At 36.1% G+C, this 20,387-nt stretch overlaps 1 protein-coding gene across 2 annotated transcripts in view; it reads left to right on the forward strand.

Moving 5' to 3' along the window:
- The window catches only part of PRKG1 (protein kinase cGMP-dependent 1), an 884,536-nt gene that overhangs the window by 488,609 nt on the left and 375,540 nt on the right, over positions 1 to 20,387 (forward strand). The gene's annotated exons all lie outside the window — the stretch shown is intronic.

Consider the following 20,387-nt stretch of genomic DNA (forward strand, 5'->3'; position numbering starts at 1 on the left):
TTCAATTTTTGATAGTTAAAAGAGCATTCTGGTGCTCAAATTAACAATTTGACCTATTAACATTCTGATATTGCGGAATGATTGATTTCAAGAGTACAACTGGGTATTTAAAACACTATTTGTAATTGAACATATTTTGTTATACAGGTAGTCCTCGACTTACAACAGTTCATTTAGGGACTGTTCGAAGTTACAACAGCACTGAAAAAAGTGACAAGACTGTTTTTCACCCTTACGATCCTCATGTTCACATGATCACAATTCAGACACTTGGCAATTCACTCATATTTATGATGGTGGCAGTGTCCCAGGATTATGTGATCACCTTTTGCAAACTTCTGATAAGCAAAGTCAATGAGAAAATCAGATTCACTTAATTTAATTTAATTTAATTAATTAAATTTATACGCCGTTCCTCTCCAAAGACTCAGGGCGGCTACTGTATTACTTACTAGCCTAACAACTGCAGTGATTCACTTAACAGCTGTGGCAAGAAAGGTCGTAAAATGGAAGAAAATTCACTTAACAAATGTTTCGCTTAACAACAGGAATGTTGGTCTCAATTGAGGTGATAAGTTGAGGTTTGTAGTCCATGACAAATACATATTACGAACTAAGTCAAAGTCGCAGGAGAATGATTCCAATATTCTCTGCCGAAAAGGAAATACAGAAAACAACTGAACACTATATCATAATTATTGTAAGTCTGTAGCATTTAGTTTGACTCATCTGCTATGTTTTCAAACCATATGAGAATTCATTGAGAATACATGAGCTGATCCAGATGTTAAACCAATTTTAAAGAAAATAACTTTTCACAAAATGGACACAATACACATTCTTATCGTATATGCACAAAACATCCAAATATAGAAAGACTTACAATCTTATGATGAAGGTATCCAAGGAGAAATCTAAAGGTTTCTGCCAGGATACAATTTGTCAGTGTCATTGGGCTGATTTAACTTGTCCTAGCTTTCATCTCATGTTTGTAACCATCATATTTTAAACTGGTGATTTATTGCTGTCATCACATAATGAACACTAGTAAGAAAGTTCTTATATTATTCCCGCACTAGTAGCTGAACCCATTTTTAGCTGATTACTATGCATATCTGCCTGTGCAGATATGCAGTATAACATAAATGTACACTCCTATGGAGAAGTTAAAAGTCATTTAAGTTAGCTATTTTCACTTGCTGGGAAAACATAACATTGAAGTCATACATCTGGAAGTTTAATCATGTCAACTGTACTTCTTTTCTTTCTAGTTTGAAATGTTTCTCTGCTTATCTAAGTATCTTCCTCCATGAAGCTTCACAGAAGAATCTACTTGGATAAGCAGTGAAACATTTCAAACCAAAAAGAAAAGAAGTACAGTTGACATGACTAAACTTCCAGACAACTCTACCTGGATGACTGAGAATTTTTATCAACCTATTGAAGTTACTTATATTTCACAAAATTGAGTGAGTTTACAATGAAATGTCTGGGATATAATGTAAGCGGCAAATTTTCTAATTAGATTAGCTAAGCAAGTTTTTTTTTAAATAAAATATAGGACGTTCCTTTATTCTGAGCCAGAGTATGGACTTATTTCTTTCCATATTTTCTATTTCTGTTTTTCAGATTTTCCTTTTCTTGTCTAGAACTAGAAGGGATTCAGTTTTGGATTTTTTGCATGTAAAGTAAAGATCTGCGGCCCTCAAAAGACTCAGAATTATCATTATTGGTAGGAACATTGGGCCCAAAAGAAATTGCTGTAACAATAAATACAATTTTTGGTTGATCAAAAACTAGTGTCACTTTTTCTGGATCTGTGTCCCATATAGTTTTAAATTGATTTCTTATGTGACTATAACAAAGTACACATAGGATAGAGAGCAATTAATACCATGGAATGCTATACACCAGCAAGCAGGTTGAAGTGCTTCACATCTCCTCAATCAAACAGGCTTCACTATTGGAATCCAGGTTTTCATCATCAGAGCGCTTGCCTTCTGGATTGATATCTCCCCCAGAGATTCACATAACTTCACTCCTGATGATCTGAAAACAGAGATGGTATTCAGCAGGTTCTGACCAGTTCTGGAGAACCGGTAGCGGAAATTTTGAATAGTCCGGAGAACCGGTAAATACCACCTCTGACTGGCCCTGCCCCCATCTATTCTCTGCCTCCCGGGTCCCAGCTGATCGGGAGAAAATGGGGATTTTGCAGTAACCTTCCCCTGGAGTGGGGAAGGAATGGAGATTTTACAGTATCCTTCCCCTGCCATGCCCACCAAGCTGGTAGTAAAAATTTTTTGAATCCTACCACTGTCTGGAAACCTTTGAAAATTGGGCTGCTCTTCCAGGCTTTGGAGTAAGGGATTTACACAGTGATGGGTGGGTGATTATTGTGCAATTTTTGTCTGGATGCTTAGATTGTTTCTATGTTTTCATTGTTTTAAGTTCAAGCTGCCCAGGCTCACTTCGAAATTGAGTGGTTCATAAATCTGTTAATTAATTAATTAATTAATTAATTAATTATAAATAAATAAATAAATAAATAAATAAATAAAAAATGGTATAATCGCAATACAGCCAGTAGATTAATAGTTCCAATGACCGATAATAAAATCAAGATCACTACATTTAAATTAATACTTTAAAAAAAAAACACCACCGCTTTGATGGGGTAGAAGAAGTACATTTGGTATATTTTCATTTTAAGATACCCAACTCTAAAAATAACTCATGAGCAAAGATTCAAAAAAGCAGAGAGAGGTGAGAAAAGGCTTTCAACAGAATGTAGCTGTTCTATTCTCTGGAAAAAATAGATGGCTCTACCCATCTCATCACATTAAATACACATGTTCATGAGCTATCACTAGGTCTTTCAAGCACCATACGTACTTGTGGATAAGACCATCTGTGAATAAGCTGACATTCAAAAGTTTAACTCAAATACCATGAAAACTATGCCACCCACCTATATGCTGGGCTGCATTTTTGTATTTTGGATCACAATTCAAGGATCTGTATACCTGGGCTTATATGGAAATATATATGGGAAATATGGATAGCATTACAATATAAGGGCCATTTGTCGATCGAAAGATCGGCAGTTCAGTGGTTCGAATCCCTAGGGCTGCGTAACGGGGTGAGCTCCCGCTACTTGTCCCAGCTTCTGCCAACCTAGCAGTTTGAAAGCACGTAAAAAATTAAAGTAGAAAAATAGGGACCACCTTTGGTGGGAAGGTAACAGCATTCCATGCGCCTTTGGCGTTTAGTCATGTTGGCCACATGACCACGGAGACGTCTTCGGACAGTGCTAGCTCTTCAGCTTTGAAACAGAGATGAGCACCACCCCCTAGAGTCAGGAATGACTAGCACATATATGCAAGCCACCACGTTCCTGTATCCTAATGACTAAGGACACCCTAATCTAGCAAACAAAGGGAGAAATGGGGAAGGGAACTGGTCAGAATGGTATATAAATGGAAAGAGATACTTATATCATATCCTCCAGAACAAGGATAAACCTGAACATTGCCAGTAATAACTGAACTATGAAGATGAAATCAGGCAGTCTAGCAGAAGTATGTATAACTAAAAAAGAGTCCAATTACTGACCGTAAAGAATATTGGGAAAGATAAGATGATAAAACTGCTACATGAAATTGAGAATGTCCATTGAAATAGGGAAAAGTTAATTATAAATGTGTTTTTTAGTTTGTCACCTTGTAGTTTAGCAGTTTAGACCTGTATGACTGGTGATCTGTGGGATAGAATGAGTTGCTATCCTTGCATCCACATCAGGCAACAAAATCTTAATTTGCAAGTTTTGCAATCTGCTTGCAACCAGTTAAGACACTAAAGTCATCAGAATTTTCTTTCCAAACACTAAGAAAAATGTAATCTATTGAAAATAGTGAGCCCTGTTTGAAAGGTACTGCCCAAATATAATTTAACTCAGCTAAAGGAAATAAAGCCTTATTAAAAAGATCACAAAGACAAATTTGACTGTTCTGAGCAGTCTCTTACAACTGGAAATTATTCTACATTACAGGACATATCGAAGTCAGGAATCTTAACTGCTTCTCCAAGCAATATGCTAGGGGATAATTCTTTCCAAGGAATTGAAAGGAGTTCCATCTGGATAAAATGGGTAGATTATTATCTGCCAAAAATAAAAAAATAAAAAGGTAATTTGATATTTTCAAAGAATTAATACATGTCTCTAAATAGATATGGCACTTTTTCAAAATCCACTAGTAAAGATAAAACTCAAAGCTTGGCTTGGGCTTTGTGAGAAGGTTCCAATTAAGTTTCCATACAAACCCAAAGACTCGGAGCCTGAATGCTTTCTTTTGATATATACACAATTTGATTTATTATACAAAATATACACTTCTCCTGTATTAAACCTAATATATACAACTTATATTTATCTCTGCCTAAAAATATACTTATAAATAACAGTGTTATAGATACAAGTTAAAAAATGACTGTAGTTAACATGTATACAAATTTCTTTTTCCCCTGAATTCTTAACTGTCCACCTTTCCCAGCAATCAGGCAATATCAGCATATGTTTTCTCTACTCCTCCTCTATAAGGACTGAGAAATCTGTTCCATTTAGACAGGGCATTTTAGTTTACACTTAGGCCTCACTTAATAGCCATTCATTATGTGTCCATTCAAAACTATGAAGGCACTGAACGGATTTATGACATATGCCCAAAGTTATTATGGCCATTGCAGCACCCCACGGTTATGTGATTGTGATCTGGATCACATGATCTCTTGACAATCTGTTCGCAGTTACGATGGGTTGCCAAGCACACTGCAATCATGTGATCGCCATTTGCAATCTTCCTTGATGGCTTCCCCAGAAAAAATCAATGGGGAAGTCGACAGGGAAGGTCACAAAACCTTTTCCATGGGATGAGATGACTCTGTCTGTTACCTGAGCTTCGCCAAAATAGATCTGCTCCAAAATCCAAGCAGGATTTTGGAACAGGATGTTTGCAGCCGGGATCATTTGCAGCCACCATGTGCCTGCTGGATTGATTTTTTTTTTTCCTCCAGCACAATATTGGATTTTCCCTGTGCAGAAGGGAATTCTGGCAACAGGAGAAAAGAAGCTCAGATCATGAAGATTTGAGTGATTTTTTCACCAACCCAGCACTGGAGTTCCCTTTTATTACAGAGAGGTGAGAAACTGTGGAGAAAAAAAGCTCAGGTCATGAAGAGCCAAGCTTCTTTTCTCTAGCCTAGTTCTGGAATTTTCTTCTGTGCACAGAGGTGTGTGTGTGTGTGCTTGCATCCAGTGGTGAAATCCAAATTTTTTTACTACAGGTTCTGTGGGTGTGACTTGGTGGGCATGGCTTGGTGGGCATGGCAGGGGAAGGATAGTGCAAAATCTCCATTCCCACCCCACTTCAGGGGAAGGATACTGCAAAATCTCCATTCCCATCCCACTCTGAGGCCAGCCAGTGGTGGTATTTGCCAGTTCTTCGAACTACTCGAAATTTCTACTACCGGTTCTCCAGAACCTTCTGGATTTCCCCCCTGCTTGCATCCCTTTGGCAGGCAGCTCCATATGGCTAACAACTGTAATTGGGAGAGCCAGGCTTGTAGATATTGAGTGAAGCGATCAGGAGAGCATCTCACTCAACAACCACAATGACTTGCACCTGAAATTCTGGGCTCAGTTGTAATAATAAGCAAAGGAGTACCTTTATTATCCTCTGTCTTCCAGCCTTTATATTTCAGTAGGCACTATGTCAAGAAAGGTTGTAAAACAGGGCAAAACTTACTTAACAACTGTCTTGCTTAGCAACAAAAATTTCGGGCTCAATTGTGGTTGTACGTAGAGAACTACCTGTATACCCAGAAACAGTTGGCAGGTAAAGTTTAACTACTCATGTAAATTCATATGGTGCCAATCATATTAATATTCTTTGAAATGGCTACTTTAGGAAAGATAAATCAGTGAGTAAATAGAACTAGCATTTTTCTTCAGAACTAGAATAACTTTCCAGTATATCATTCTGTCTTCTCTACTGTGGCCAATAACTTAGGGATAATTGTCCCTCACACAAGTCACAAATCAACTTCACCCTTATTATTTCCACTTGAAAACATTTCTAGAAAACAATTTTCCACACTCTTTATGATTAGTTAGAAACCCATCTTTCTAATTTTGGAGCGATCAAATCAAAACAAGGATTACATATACAGTAGTGCCTCACATATAGGGTTACTTTCTCAGAACAAACATGAGATAGAGGTAAAGTTTTGTGCAAGATTTTTCATAATCTTCATAAGAGCCTCGGTGGTGCAGCGGGCTAAGTGCTGTTAAGTGCTAGCACTTAGCTGCCAGCTGCCTGCAATTAGTGCAAGTTCAAATCTCATCAGGCTCAAGGTTGACTCAGTCTTCTATCCTTTCGAGGTAGGTAAATTGAGGAGGCAATAAGCCAGCTTTGTATAGAACAACACCGCTTGGGGGGGGGGGCAAAGCCCTGATAAGCAGGTATATACATAAAAGTATGCAGGCTATTGCTATAATGCATTGTAAGCCGCCCTGAGTCTACGGAGAAGGGCGGCATATAAATTGGACTAATAAATAAATTAATAATAAATAAATAAATAAATAATGATGCATTAGATAAGTGATGCGTTAGATAAGAGATCAATATAGAGCAGGAGTGCCAAAGTCAATTTAATTGAGGGCCATATCAGAGTTGTGTTTGACTGCGGGGGGGGGGCGTGGCCAGGGTGGGCATGGCCAGCTCAACATCACTAGTGTCATAGCGCCTCTGGTGGCCCGAGTGCTCTGCCAGTGAAAATGGCCTCCTGACCTCCATTTTCAGCAGCAGTAGCCTCCTGCAACCCTCTGCCAATGAAAACGGAGCTCCGTTTTCGGAGGCAGAGGCACCATCGGCCAATCATTTGCTATTTCCAGGGTGGCTTTGTGGGTCAGATCTAAGCACCCCGCAGGCCGAATCCTGCCCGTGGGCCTTGAGTTTGACACCCTTGCTATAGAGGGACATGCTTGCTTGCTTCCCAATTCTAGTACCTTGCTCTTATGGTCCTCCAGTTTAGTGTATCACTTAGAAAGTGACAGGCAGGGAGCTGCCCTGATTGTGATCCACCATTCTACTTTAGACATAGAACTGAATCAGCATCAAGAAAGGCTAACTGTAGTTTCAGAATATTTTCAGTTACTAGAAAAATACTAATAGCTATATTGATCCATGATAGCCACCTTCTTTTTCAAAGGATTGCCTTTGGCATACCATTATAAAGACAAGATAGTTCTTGGCCTGATAAACAAACTAAGAACCTAATCGATTGAATTTCACAATCTGTTAATTGTTAATGATAATTTTTAATTGATTTTTATTTTCTGCTGAAATTTACTATCTACAGAAGATATTTCCTAAGCAATGCCACATTTACATAATGCATACATGCTTTACTTACTGATGTAGCCTATGTGCATAGGTTTGTTAACGTTTCTGCACAATTACATAAAAATAGCAACCATGTTCACACATTGTAGTAAATACAATGTCTGAATATTAATTTATCCCAAGCAAGATGCGTATTGGTAGATCATTTGACCTGTTTTGATTCTCTCTGCTAGCAGGGCTGCTACACAAATCAAGGCTAAAATTAATCAGAATTAACACCATGTAACTCTTGCCTAATCTCTCCTAAAGAAGTCAAGGAAAATGAATGCAAATCTTGCTTTATAATTCAGGAGTTATAAATCAATTGTTGAGATGGTTACCAGTCATAGAGATAAATAATGCTCATTTATCTGGGAATAAAAGTTTAATTCTATTAAAGGTAAAGATAAGAGTTTTCCTTATCCAGTCATGTCCAAATTTAGGGGGATATACTCATCTCCGTTTCTTAGCCGAGAGAGCCAACATTGTCTGAAGACACTTCCATGGTCATGTGGCCAGCATGACTATACACTAAGGTGCATGGAACACTATTACTTCCCACCAAAGTGGTACCTATTTATCTATTCACATTTGCATGCTTTTGAACTGCTAGGTTGGCAAGAGCTGGAGCAAGTAATGGGAGTTCATCCCGCCATGCAGCACTCGGGTCTTAAACCAAGGCTGTCTTTCAGCTCCCCTGCTGACAAGCTCAGGATCAGTAGATTTTTATGTAAATAGTCTAGCTAGTTCTGCTGTCTGCTTCGTCTATAAACAGCAGAGCTTATGAAAATTGTGGCACTACATGTATTTCACATTTTCACAATTGATAGATTACAAATGGGGCATTCATTTTTAAAATAAATTTTCTATTCTTTAGCAAATATAACTCTATAGTAGGTTAGCCAACCTGATATCCTTTTGATATTTTAGATTACAATTTTCCTAATCCCTTGCCATTGGCCATGCTAAAATATCTAGTGCATTAGATATAAAATACCTAATACATTAGTTCGCCTGTTTTTATTAAATCCACAAACATCTTTCTCCTTTATTGTCTCTGTGTTTTGAATGTTTTCTAAAGACAATATACACCAATAGCTTTAGACCATATAATGAAAATAAAGCAAAATGATAGCCTTCCTACATCACATATTTGACAGCTATGCATATAAACATGAAACAGATGCAAAATCACTTTGCCTCAATAGCTAAACGTTTCTCTCAGAGAATAACATAGATGAAGGATGTCAATAAAATGACTGTTATCAAGTCACACTTTTCTAAATATAATTGTCACTTACTAACTTCTAAAATTAATAATGCTTTGAATATTAAGTTGCAAAAACACCATTGCAGGCAGTTCTACTGATTTAAGCCACTGAAAATATGCAACCTATTCTCTTTTCATTTATGCATCATTTAGCACAATAGGTCTCTCACTGAACTTTTGAAAATGGTGGGAAGACAAATCAGATCTCACAGGAACGGCGCTCAGATTTCTTAGCAGATAAATAAGGATTAGAAGGGGGAAGCAGATAATCTGTTAAGAGGGTGATGCACCCTTAAAATAGTCTGGCAATCAAGCAAATCTGAAGCAAGCAGATGGACAAAACTAGTCTGATTAACAGCTTCTTTTGCAAACAAGTTAATTTATAATCTATTTGGTGTTCAAGTATTTAAGGTGTCTTGAGTCTTATCTTTGATGCAAGATTTAAGCAAGGTAATGGTTGTCTCTTATTATGGATTCAGCAACATGTTCTTAGCCCTTGTGCATATGTGGGAACAATCCTATATTTATTTACAGAGCATGAAATGAGACATTTCAGTGGCTTAAAGACACTGGAGATCTGTGATCCAGTGGTTTAAGTCCTAGCACCATGTGACAGGGTGAGTTCCCATCACTTGTGGGAACCTACCACACCAACCTAGCAGTTTGAAATCATGCTACATGCAAGTAGGAAAATAGGTACCACTGGTGAGAAAAATAACAGTGCTTTGTGCAGATATACAAATCCAACTGGTGCCAGACCTATCCGAATGTGACACCCAAATGTGAGATGACGTTGGTGGAGGGAAAACACCCTGGATGACACTGCAGAATGCTGTTAGCCATTCTGAATACGGAGCTAGTGAATATGGTGCACTTATGGTTAGTTCATGAACATGAACTGAAGAGATTAGAAGTCCTAGGCAGCCAAACAACTACTCTGTATTAACACTGCAGTGTTCTGGCTGATGTACCATCACCATATGCTAAATAAACAGAGCATTGAAAAGGATTCAAGATAATCAGTCAACAATTGACAATTCATGCAAAAGTGAATGGCTTGTATAATGGTAGGTAAAAGCTACCAAAGCCAGATAAGACTGACACTGTGGGCACTTCATTAGCTTCCAATAAACATCTGAGAGCTTTTAATCTTTATTTTTTTTATTTTATTCTTTTATTTATTTATTTGGGAAAAGAGGATATTTAAGATCAGCTGGAGCTCTTAAAGTCAGGTTTTTTTTTTCAGATTTTTTTTCCCTCCAATTTTTATTTATAAGTACAAACTAAACAGAACAATGAAACGTACAAAACATAAAAACATATAAACATCCATTTCAATACATGTCCAGTTTGTCACAACTATAATATACATTTCTCTTTGTATTTTGACTCTTCCTTATTTGGTCATTCCCTTTTGTCTATCTAAAATTGATCTTTGTTGACCTATGCCTGTTCTTTGTTTCATCATATTATATTTGGTCATTTTATTTACTTCCTATTGCTTCATCTCTTTCCTATCTTTCAACCAACTATACCACTTTTCCCATACTAAGTAAAAGTCATGTTCTTCCCTATTTTGTAATTCCTTTGTGAGTCTATCTAATTCCACACATTCCATAATTTTATTGATTACTTTATCTGGTGTTGGTATATCACTACTCTTCCAGTGTTGCACGTATAGTATTCGTGCTGCTGTTATCAGATGTATAATTAAATAGGTTGTTTCTTTTTCATAGTATCCATTCACTATGCCTAATAAGAAGCTTTCTGGTCTTAGTTCTATCTTTTGGTGTGTTATTTACTCTATTTGTATTTTGATCCTTTGCCAATATTGTTTCACCATTGGGCAGGTCCACCACATATGGTAATAGGTGCCTTTGTGGTGGTTGCATTTCCAACATGTTGATGGCGTGCCGGGGAACATTCTTGCCAATCTGGCTGGTGGCAAGTGCCACCTATAAAGCATTTTATAGAGATTTTCTTTATAGGGTACAGACATTGTCAATTTATAATTTATTTTCCATAGTTTTTTCCATTTGTCTAATTGAATACTATAACCAAAATTTTTTGCCCAGGTTATCATATTTTCTTTCACTACCTCTTCTTCTAATTTATATCCTTGTAAGTAATTGTAAATTTTTTTGATCAGTTTGTAGAACTTAATCTTTAAAGCTTTAATCTTTAATCTTTAATCTTTAAAGCTCTACATTTTATTTTATTTATTTTTATTTTATTATTCATATTTCTATGCCGCCCACTCTCCGAGGACTCTGGGTGGCTTACACCAAAGACAGTATACTAAATAGCATATTGCCCCCTAACAATCTGGGTCCTCATTTTACCCACCTCGGAAGGATGGGAGGCTGAGTCAACCTTGAACCGGTGAGATATGATCCGCTGATCTGCTGAACTAGCAGTCAGCTGAAGTAGCTGCAGTTCTGCACTCTAACCACTGTGCCACCTCGGCTCTATCTACATGATCTGGATTCATAGATTTCTTCAGGACACCTTTCTCCAGGTGAGATCAATCTAACGCATTAATCTTAGGTTGGAATGTTTTGGATAACTCATCGTTATGAGTTCACGGGAAGTTGGATACAATATCAGTGCTATTGTGTGATTGCTCCACAGAACAACCTCCCTTGAGAGATAAAAGTTGTACCTGCTTTTCCATCATGGAGAAAGGCCTTGAAAATACAACTCTTTAAATAGTATTTCAACAATAATAGCTACATGATGATACATGCTGTTTATGCCTCATGAATGCTATTTTTTATTTCTGTATTTCTTTTTGTGTTGTTTTTATTTTTTATGATTGCAAATCTTCGAAAAGCTAGCAATATACAAATTCAATCATGAATCTATCAAGCCCCAAAAGTGAGTTCTGATGTTTTTCTGATGAATCCCATGAACTGGGCTGTTTCAGTTTAGAAGCTTTTTTATGGACAGAAAGGAAATTACTTATGAGCAGTGACTCTTCTGTTACTGAATCATCTCTTCATAGGGACGATATTACTTTGGCCAATTTTCTCTTTGGCCAATGTTACTGAATCATCTCTTCATAGGGACGATATTACTTTGGCCAATTTTCTCTAAATCCATCAGAACGATTGACTATTTTCTTAAACCTAAAGGAAAATCACTTCACTTTGAATAATGGCTTTGTACTGAATGCAGACTGTTTTAATTAAGAATTTGCTTTTCAGGTCTTCCTGTTTGCTGCTGGCCGCCGCCAGACGTTCCTTTGGGATCGTCAGCTTCCACTGCCTGTCAGAGCCGCCTTCACAACGGAACGGCGGCTCGAAAAAACTCCGTTTCCATGAGGAAACGGAGATAGAGCCGGCAGGGGTGGGTAGAACTCTCTGCAGAGTCCCAAAAGTTTTTCTTTTTCTTTTGGGACAGAGCGGATGAGATGCCCCATATCCCCAGCCGTCGCTCCGGGCTTTGGGAGACCTCTGCTAATGCAGAGCCAGGCGTCAAGAGCAAGCCTGTGAATCTAACAGATTACTTAAAGAAAATGTGAGCTGGATCTGTAATACTGAACCGCAAGTATTTTACTTATCTTTTAAAAATAAAAAATAACTTAAGAGAAAAGAGGAAAGGAAAGGAGGGGAAAAAAGTTTTTTAAAATGGCGCTTGCAGCAGCTGGAGAAGAGGCAGAAAGGAAAAGTCTTTCCGTTTTCTATTATTACAATGTAGCGGAATAAATACCACTGGCTACATTTGTAGACAAAACCTCGCTCCTGTGTTTTTTTTTCTTTTTTTTTCCTGGAGACTTGATATTGTTGTTGACTGGAAAGAAGTCTTTTTTCTTGTTTTTTTTTTTCTTTTTTTTTCTTTTTAACAAAGCCTGCCTGGGCGGAAACATGGCACTGAGACTTACAAAGTCAGATAAACAAGAAGGGGGGGGGGAATTCCCTCACCCACAATTTAAAGGAACAAGTTTTAACTCTTCAGTCTCAGAAACCTGATTTTAATATAATAGAATTTCTCTTAGAGGAGATTGAAAGAAGGGATGAGATTGTGAATCAGCATCTTGAAGAATTTAAGCAGGAAATTAAAGAACTGGTAAAATCTAAGTTTGACTTTTTGGAGCAAAAAATTTTAAAAGTGGTTAATGGTTTTTCAGAATTTATGATACAGTTGGATACAAATACTAATTTACTAGAGTCTAAAATGGATGAAATTCAAGATAAATTGGACAATAGAATTCAAAAAATTGAAAATGATTTGATAAACATTCAGGATAATAGCTCAGAAGAAAAACCTAAAATGGATGCTGACCAAAAGTTTGGTAATGTAGAAAATCTGCAACAGAGGATTGAAAAAGAGGTTCTAATGGTTCAACATAATTTTACAGAATATGCGATAAGACTGAGAGGTTTGCAGGAAAATAATAGAGATGATTTAAGGAAAATATCTTCTGAAATTCTAGCTGGGATTTTAAAGGTTCAACCTGACGAAGTGTTTTGTAGGATTGACAGAGTTTTCAGAATAAATTCCTGGATTGCTAAGCAAAGGCAACTGCCTAGAGATGTGGTGATTTATTTTACGGACAAGGAAATTAGGAATAATATTGTGCAAAATTCCTTTAATTCTAATTTGCAATTGTATGGAAGAAAAATATGGATCTACAAGGAACTCCCACCTAAGATATTAGCAGAAAGGAAGAAATTTGGTTTTCTGGTGTCTGAGTTAAAAAAGAGAAATATCTCATATAGGTGGAATGCCCCAGTTGGTATTATACTGAGACATCAAGGAGAAAGATATCAGTTAGATACTATTGAAAGAGCGGAAGAATTTTATCAAAATAGGTTGAACATGAATTTAACATCTTCAGGAATGATACAGGATAAGCAGAAGGAGCTGGAAATAAAGGGAAAATATCGAATTACAGAGACTGTACCAGATAAATTGCCTTTGGATTTACCGGACACCCCAGCTGGATTATCTACAAATTTGAGAGAAGTGCCATCTGATTTTAATGTGATGACTTATCAAGGCAAGCATGGAAACCAATTAGGGGATATACAAGGGATAAAAAAGAAACATGAGACACCAAAACAAAATCAACACGACCAATCTACAAAGCAGAATGAAAACCGACCAGTTGACACACAATCTGTAGAAAGGAAACCAGGATGGAAGTCAAACCCACAAAAAGAAAACAAAAAAAGAAATAGGTTGTATAAAAATAGAAATTTCTAACTCAAGCAACAGTGAAGCCAGTGACTTTAAAATATGAATAATTATGTGAAAACATAGAGGAGGCGACATATTGGTCAATATCATCCTGAGGATAGTGGCAGATCTCTGCATTGCCGTAATTTTGGGACGTGGAAAGAGCCTCAAACTGATGGATTTGAATTATCTACTTTGAAATTTCTTTTTGTGTTGATAAATATATTATAATTATCTTGAATCATAAGGCAAGAGAATCATGCTGGGGCATGCAGAAGATCCGGTTGTTACCCACTACGATGATGGAAATCAATAATCCTGATGAAACCCACAATTATTATTATATGGAATATAATTATAATGTCACTCGGGTGGTTGTTTTTACTTTTATACATATAAGAAGATATTTATTACTGATGGGGGCAGATATGATTGAAGATCTTGAATAAACTGTTGCATCAGTAAGCTATGTTACCCTATTATGGATGTTGGTTTTAACAATCCAGCGGAAAGACCTCAAAGAAGATATTATATGGACTATAAATTTAAAGTTATTGTCTTTTCTTTTTTTTTATTTAGATATAATGGAATATATATATATATATATTTAAGTAGTGTGGGCAGTGAATTAAAGATATTAAGAATTGTTGTGTATGGTAAATTTGCAGGACAGTGGGTGAATAAGCTAACTACAGACTGATTAGTTTAAGAAAAGGGATTTTTAAGTGATATATTTAGGGGAGTGGAGGAAATGGATAGAGTGGAATAAATGTTAAATTAGATTTTAAGGGGAGGCCGCTTTGAAATGTTATAGTAATATATATAGAAGATTAAATATTAAAGTAGGATTTATCGTATAGTTTTAAAGTGGAAGGTGGTTTTGAATTGTTGTAATAATATATAGATATAAAACACTATTATGTTAAATTAGAAGTTATTTTATAATAGTTATAGTATAATGTTTTTTTGTTTTGTTTTTTTTTGTTCTCTTCTTTTCTGAAACGTATGGATAAAGGGGGATGTTATGATATTTATAATATTTTTAGTAAGTAAAGGTCAGTATTTTGAGGAGGGAGTAAGTAATCTGTTATGAATTAGGGGTTTTTTTGTTACGAAGAAGTCACAGGGGGGGATGGGTGGGGAGGGGGGGTTAGGGAGGGGGAGGGAGAGGGGGGGGAAAAAGGGGGAAAAAATTTGTATTTGAAAACTTTTTCAATAAAAAAAAAAAAAAAAAAAAAGAATTTGCTTTTCAGAACTATAAAGAATTTTACTCCGTAAACCTAAGTACCAAGGCTTGTGTGCATATACAAAGAAACTGTTTTACCTTCTATTAGGATTATTGCAACCTGAAGTCAAATGTAATACATGGTACAGCACTTATACATTTAAAATGTAATTTAATTTGAACTGTGCATTCTATTTAGTTTTATTAAAATTTTATACTATATCAACCAAATTCTTGAAATTCAGATGCTTGATGATGCCATATACTGAAAAATACATGTTTATGTGATGAGCTACATTATCTTATTAATTTTTAAATGCCTCAGAAAGTTATATATTTTTCTCACAATATAACCAGATAACCATTTTTCACCTGAAAAGTGAAATTTAACAGACATAAATGTTCAGGATACAGAAATAAAATAACCTACATATCTGATTTGTAGGAAAGTGACTTCTGCTAGAGCACTGAATTAGGCGGATCTTTGATTTCTTTCAGGAACTACTTTATTCATTAAGAAATATTATACAGTTAATCTGTGAGTCAGATTAACTCACAGTTGTTTACAGGAAGACAGCAATAGCGCTTAGATTTATATACCACTTCATACTCCTTTACAGCTCTCTCTAAGCGTCATACAGAGTCAGCATCTTGCCCCCAACAATCTGAGTCCTCATTTTACCAACCTCAGAAGAATGGAAGGCTGAGACAAACTTGAGCCAGTGAGAATCGAAGCACTGTCAGTCGGCAGAATTAGCCTGCAATACTGCATTCTAACCACTGTGCCACCACGGCTCTTAAAACCAAAATACAATTATCTGAAAAAATAAATCAATAACAGCATAAGATTTGTAAAAGACAATGGGTTTAGTAGAATGTTTACATCTTAAAAGTCCTACAGATTTTAAAAATCAACAACGGTACACATTACTTTCTTTCAAAAAGATCTCTCTCTCTCTCTCTCTCTCTCTCTCTGTTTAATTTAGTTTAAATTTTAAATTGATATCAGGTCACCTTTAATGTGACCCAAAATTTAATTTATGCAAGGCTAGTATGTGCACAATAGATAGGTGTGATTTGAGGTGTGATTTCTGTAACTCAGGAGTGTTAAACCTGGCAGCCCATGGGCCAAATGTATCATGTGCAGGCCACGCCCACCCCAGCTCCACAAAGAGGAAAAATGTTGCAAAAGTCATGTGACGACAACGGTGAGTTTGACATCTGTGCTGTAACTACCCTGTGGCTTTGTTAACCATAAATTTAAATTATAGGCATATTCTGTTTATTATTTACTGTAACATTTCATGTTTATTTTTTCATTGCCTATTTCCATTGAGTTGGAACCAATTATGATAGTTTTCAGAGAAATACCACTTTGAATAGTGCAAATTCAAATAATGTGAACATTTCATGGGATTCATTATCCATAATAATCAAGACACTACGGTAATTGTTTCTCAGTTTATCTTGTATAATGTGTCATTGAAACTAGAGTCTGGACTTAAAAAATCAGTGTTATAACTTCATGGGTAAGAAAGAAAACCACAAATAGAAGGATTTAGCATACTCTACTTATTATTTGTGAAAAATTGGCCCTTCTACATTTAAGGCATGTACTGACCCAATATGGCATTGGCTTCTCATGTCTTCTTGTGTGACTTGAACACATGTGCTGTTGTGTTCATCACAGCATCATAACAGAGATGTTGTTGTGAAATGTGTTGTGAAAACAGTACAGATAGTTCTCGACTTACAATCAAAATTGAGTCCAAAATTTCTGTTGCTAAGTAAGATAATAGTTTGGTGAGTTTCCCCCATGGGTGGTTAAGTAAATTTGGCTTCTCCATTGACATTCCTTGTCATAAAATTGCAAAAGGTTATCACATGACCTTGGAGCACTGCAATCATCCTATAAATATGAACCAGCTGACAAGCATTTGAATTTTGATCACATGTCCATCGCGATGTTACAATGGTCGTAGGTGCGACAGTGGTCATAAATCTCATTTTTTCAGTGCCATTGTAACTTCTAATGGTCACTGAATGAATGGTTGTAAGTCGAAGACTACCTGTATTGTAACACTTTTCTAGATCTGTGAAATAGGTGGTCTCACTGGCAGGAATTCCTACCTGGTCCTGCATCCTGGTTTCCTCAATTTTCCCTATAGCCAAAGCGCCAAGGGTTTTTGCTCAACCCCTGTGGAGAACAATCATATTTCTCATTGCCTCCCAAGCAGTAGCCAATTGCTGGCTTCTCACATTTGGAGAAAAGAATACAACAGTGGAGTAACTAGTATAGTGTCATAGAGCTGCCTCTGAGGATGGGGAAAAGTCATTGGTTCCTTAAAAGTGCTTATTATTTCAATAAAGTTGAGAGCAGGAGCTAGCGTGTTGTGAGAGGTGTGTCAATCCTTACCTAAAATGCAAGCCTGGTTACTCTTGTCTAGTTTCCCTAGAATTTATTTTATAACAAAATTCTCTTCTAAAACAAAGCACATATTTTAAACCTTTAAACAATTACGGCAAGCACTTTCCCCCCAACTTGGCTGCACATTGTCTGATTTTTTTTAAGCTGTCTGCTTGCCCAATTTTTCTGTAGGTTGGATGGTAGTAGTTACCCTGTAGTAAAATGGGTGGGCAATAAAATTTATAAATAAATCACATGGTAGTAGTACTCAGCATGGACGTCTGTGAAAAGCTAGGCAAAAGGGGCTGTTCTGAATTCAAGTTAGTCTAATAAAACACAGATTCCAGTGGAATAGAACAAAATTCCTTTGGGTTTTTTTGCTCAGGACAAAACTTTATTTTATTTTATTTTATTTTTGTTATGTGTCCACTTCTGTTGGGTAATGCAATATATTAAGCTGCCCTGAACATGAAAAAAGACAAAAATCCTATAATTTGAATTATAAAAACCAAAAAAAGTGTATGTTACTTTAAAAATATTAATGTATTGCATACAAATATTACTTCATACTAGATTGTGTCTAACTTTTTGAAACCAACCATTTTTTTCCCGTCACTCTGCAACATTTAAAATTTTGAGCAAGATCTGTTCCATTATGCATTGCCAAATGAATTCCTTATTTATATGGCTTCTTAGACAGAAAATGAAATAATGGATTATATCAATTCCATGACACTTAATGAAGATAAAGAGTAACTTAATTTCCATATTAATTTCTCAGACTAAAATGACAATAGACAGTAGCATAGCCTTTGGGGTAAAGTTAATTGTTTTAGTTATGGATGTCTCAACCAAAGAAATATCTTGTTTAATTTTCTATATGCTCTAGGTCCATTTTAGTCTCTAGCACTAATATTACTACTCCTTTTCTGAATTAATTTGGAGAAAGGTCAACATTTTAAAGTGCAATTTACTACTGTAAATTATAAAATCCTGAATGTTAGAGATGTGTTGAAAATTTGGGGAGAAAAATCCTTAGAACCAGTTTATTTTTCTTGTTTATATAGGGATTGTCTCATAGGTCTTTTATTTTCATGAAAACATATTCAAATGTTTCGATGTTTATTTCTCATGCTTTGTCTTTTATTAGTCTCATTTCTTTAATTTTAGTTTTTCACACATTCAGAATTTTCTATATTTCAGTATAATAAAACTTGAAATCCCTTACGTTTTCTAAATTCTGTGGAAACAAAGCTCTAAACATTTTTTTTCACTCTTAGACTAATGGAAACGTAAAGTAAGTCTCTTTTATGTCCTTAACTACGAGCAAAGTTAGGTAGAACTCACATTTAGTGTTTACTTATTTTTAAAGCCAAATAATTGATTTTTAATGATGTATTGTTAAATTTCCCATGATAAACAATGAAAGCAATTCAAGCATGTCTGCTCTTTGTCTTTTGATTTAACATGTAGATTAAAATCTCAGCATTGGCAAGAACGTTCATAGTATGCCCATCAAAACTCAACCGCTAAACAGAAGCATCATTATTTAAGAAAACCTCCTCGTTTTTTATTAGCAAGGCTTGTGTATTGCCCATTGAAGAGAACATAGCCTTTTGCATTTATATAATGGCTACCTCATGTAGAAGAAAATACAAAAAATTATGTATGAAGCAAGCTTTCATGAACTTTAAATAATAAAACAACATACTTGGTGAAGAGCAGGAAATGTGCCAGTAACCTTTAGCAAATAAAAACAATTTTCATTCATTCTTACATTTGCCTAGAGAAGTCAGCCAGTGGGAGCCAACAATAGCAGCATCTGCTTCTGAGCACAACATGAAATAAATGCGTCATCTTCCTCAGCTCCCTATCTTCTCTCTTCACTTGGCCTTCAAGAATAGCAACAATTGTGTTGTTAGCCGTGCTAGAAGTTAGAAAGAAAATAATGATAATAAAAAAACAACTGATAAAATAACAAGCCAATCGTAGGATTTGAGATGGTTAGAATATTCAAAGCAAAGATTCTTGGAATACGATGTTCATGTTATTTTCTCAAGTCTGCAAGCTCAGAAAGTTTTTCCTATAATTACTATTATCCATGGTAAAATAGTAATTTATTCATGATTGTGACTTTTTAATACAAAAAAAAAAAAAAATCCGTAACAATTTCTCATGGAACTTTATTCTTCCAAAACAAATTATTGGAAGTTTGTTTTAAAGAATCCAAATGCCCATAACGTTCCAAATACAAGGGTTTCATCTGGATTAAAGTTTTGCTTATTAGCTTTATTCATTAACCTTTTCCTTATTCTATATATGGTAGCAATATTTTCATAGTCCATGATATGTAACACACTTGAAATAAGCAGGTATTAACAGGATATACTACCTTTGATTGTTTATTTTAACTTGTAGTGGGATATTGTCATGGTGGGATTCAGCTGGTTTGGGCGAATCGGTAATTAAATTGCTGGGTGGCTCCTCCCCTCCCTGCCTCTTCCAGGAGACCCATGCATCTCATTTTGGCTCCCAGGTAAGTGCAGGGAGGCCTACTAGGCCCAAAATGGGGTGCGGAGGGTGCAGTAGCCCACCTGTGGCCTGTTTTTGCTCCCAGGAGGCTGCACAGAGTCCTCCTACGCCCAAAATCGGGCACGGGGACTCCTCGTGGCCTGTTTTTCTTCCCAGAAGGCCAAATGTTGCTTGTCATATCCCCTAGCCATGCCCACCATGGCCATGCCCACCCAGCCAGTCATTAGGGCAGAGAACTGGTTGTTAAATTATTTGAACCCTACCACTGGATATTGTACGGTAGAAATTACAGATCAGGAAGCTGAAAGATTCTTCTCTGGTATTTACCAA

The sequence above is a fragment of the Pituophis catenifer genome, unplaced genomic scaffold (assembly GCF_029215685.1).
Source record: "Pituophis catenifer annectens isolate HBS135680 unplaced genomic scaffold, rPitCat1.0.hap2 SCAF_6, whole genome shotgun sequence".
Lineage (NCBI taxonomy): Eukaryota > Metazoa > Chordata > Lepidosauria > Squamata > Colubridae > Pituophis > Pituophis catenifer.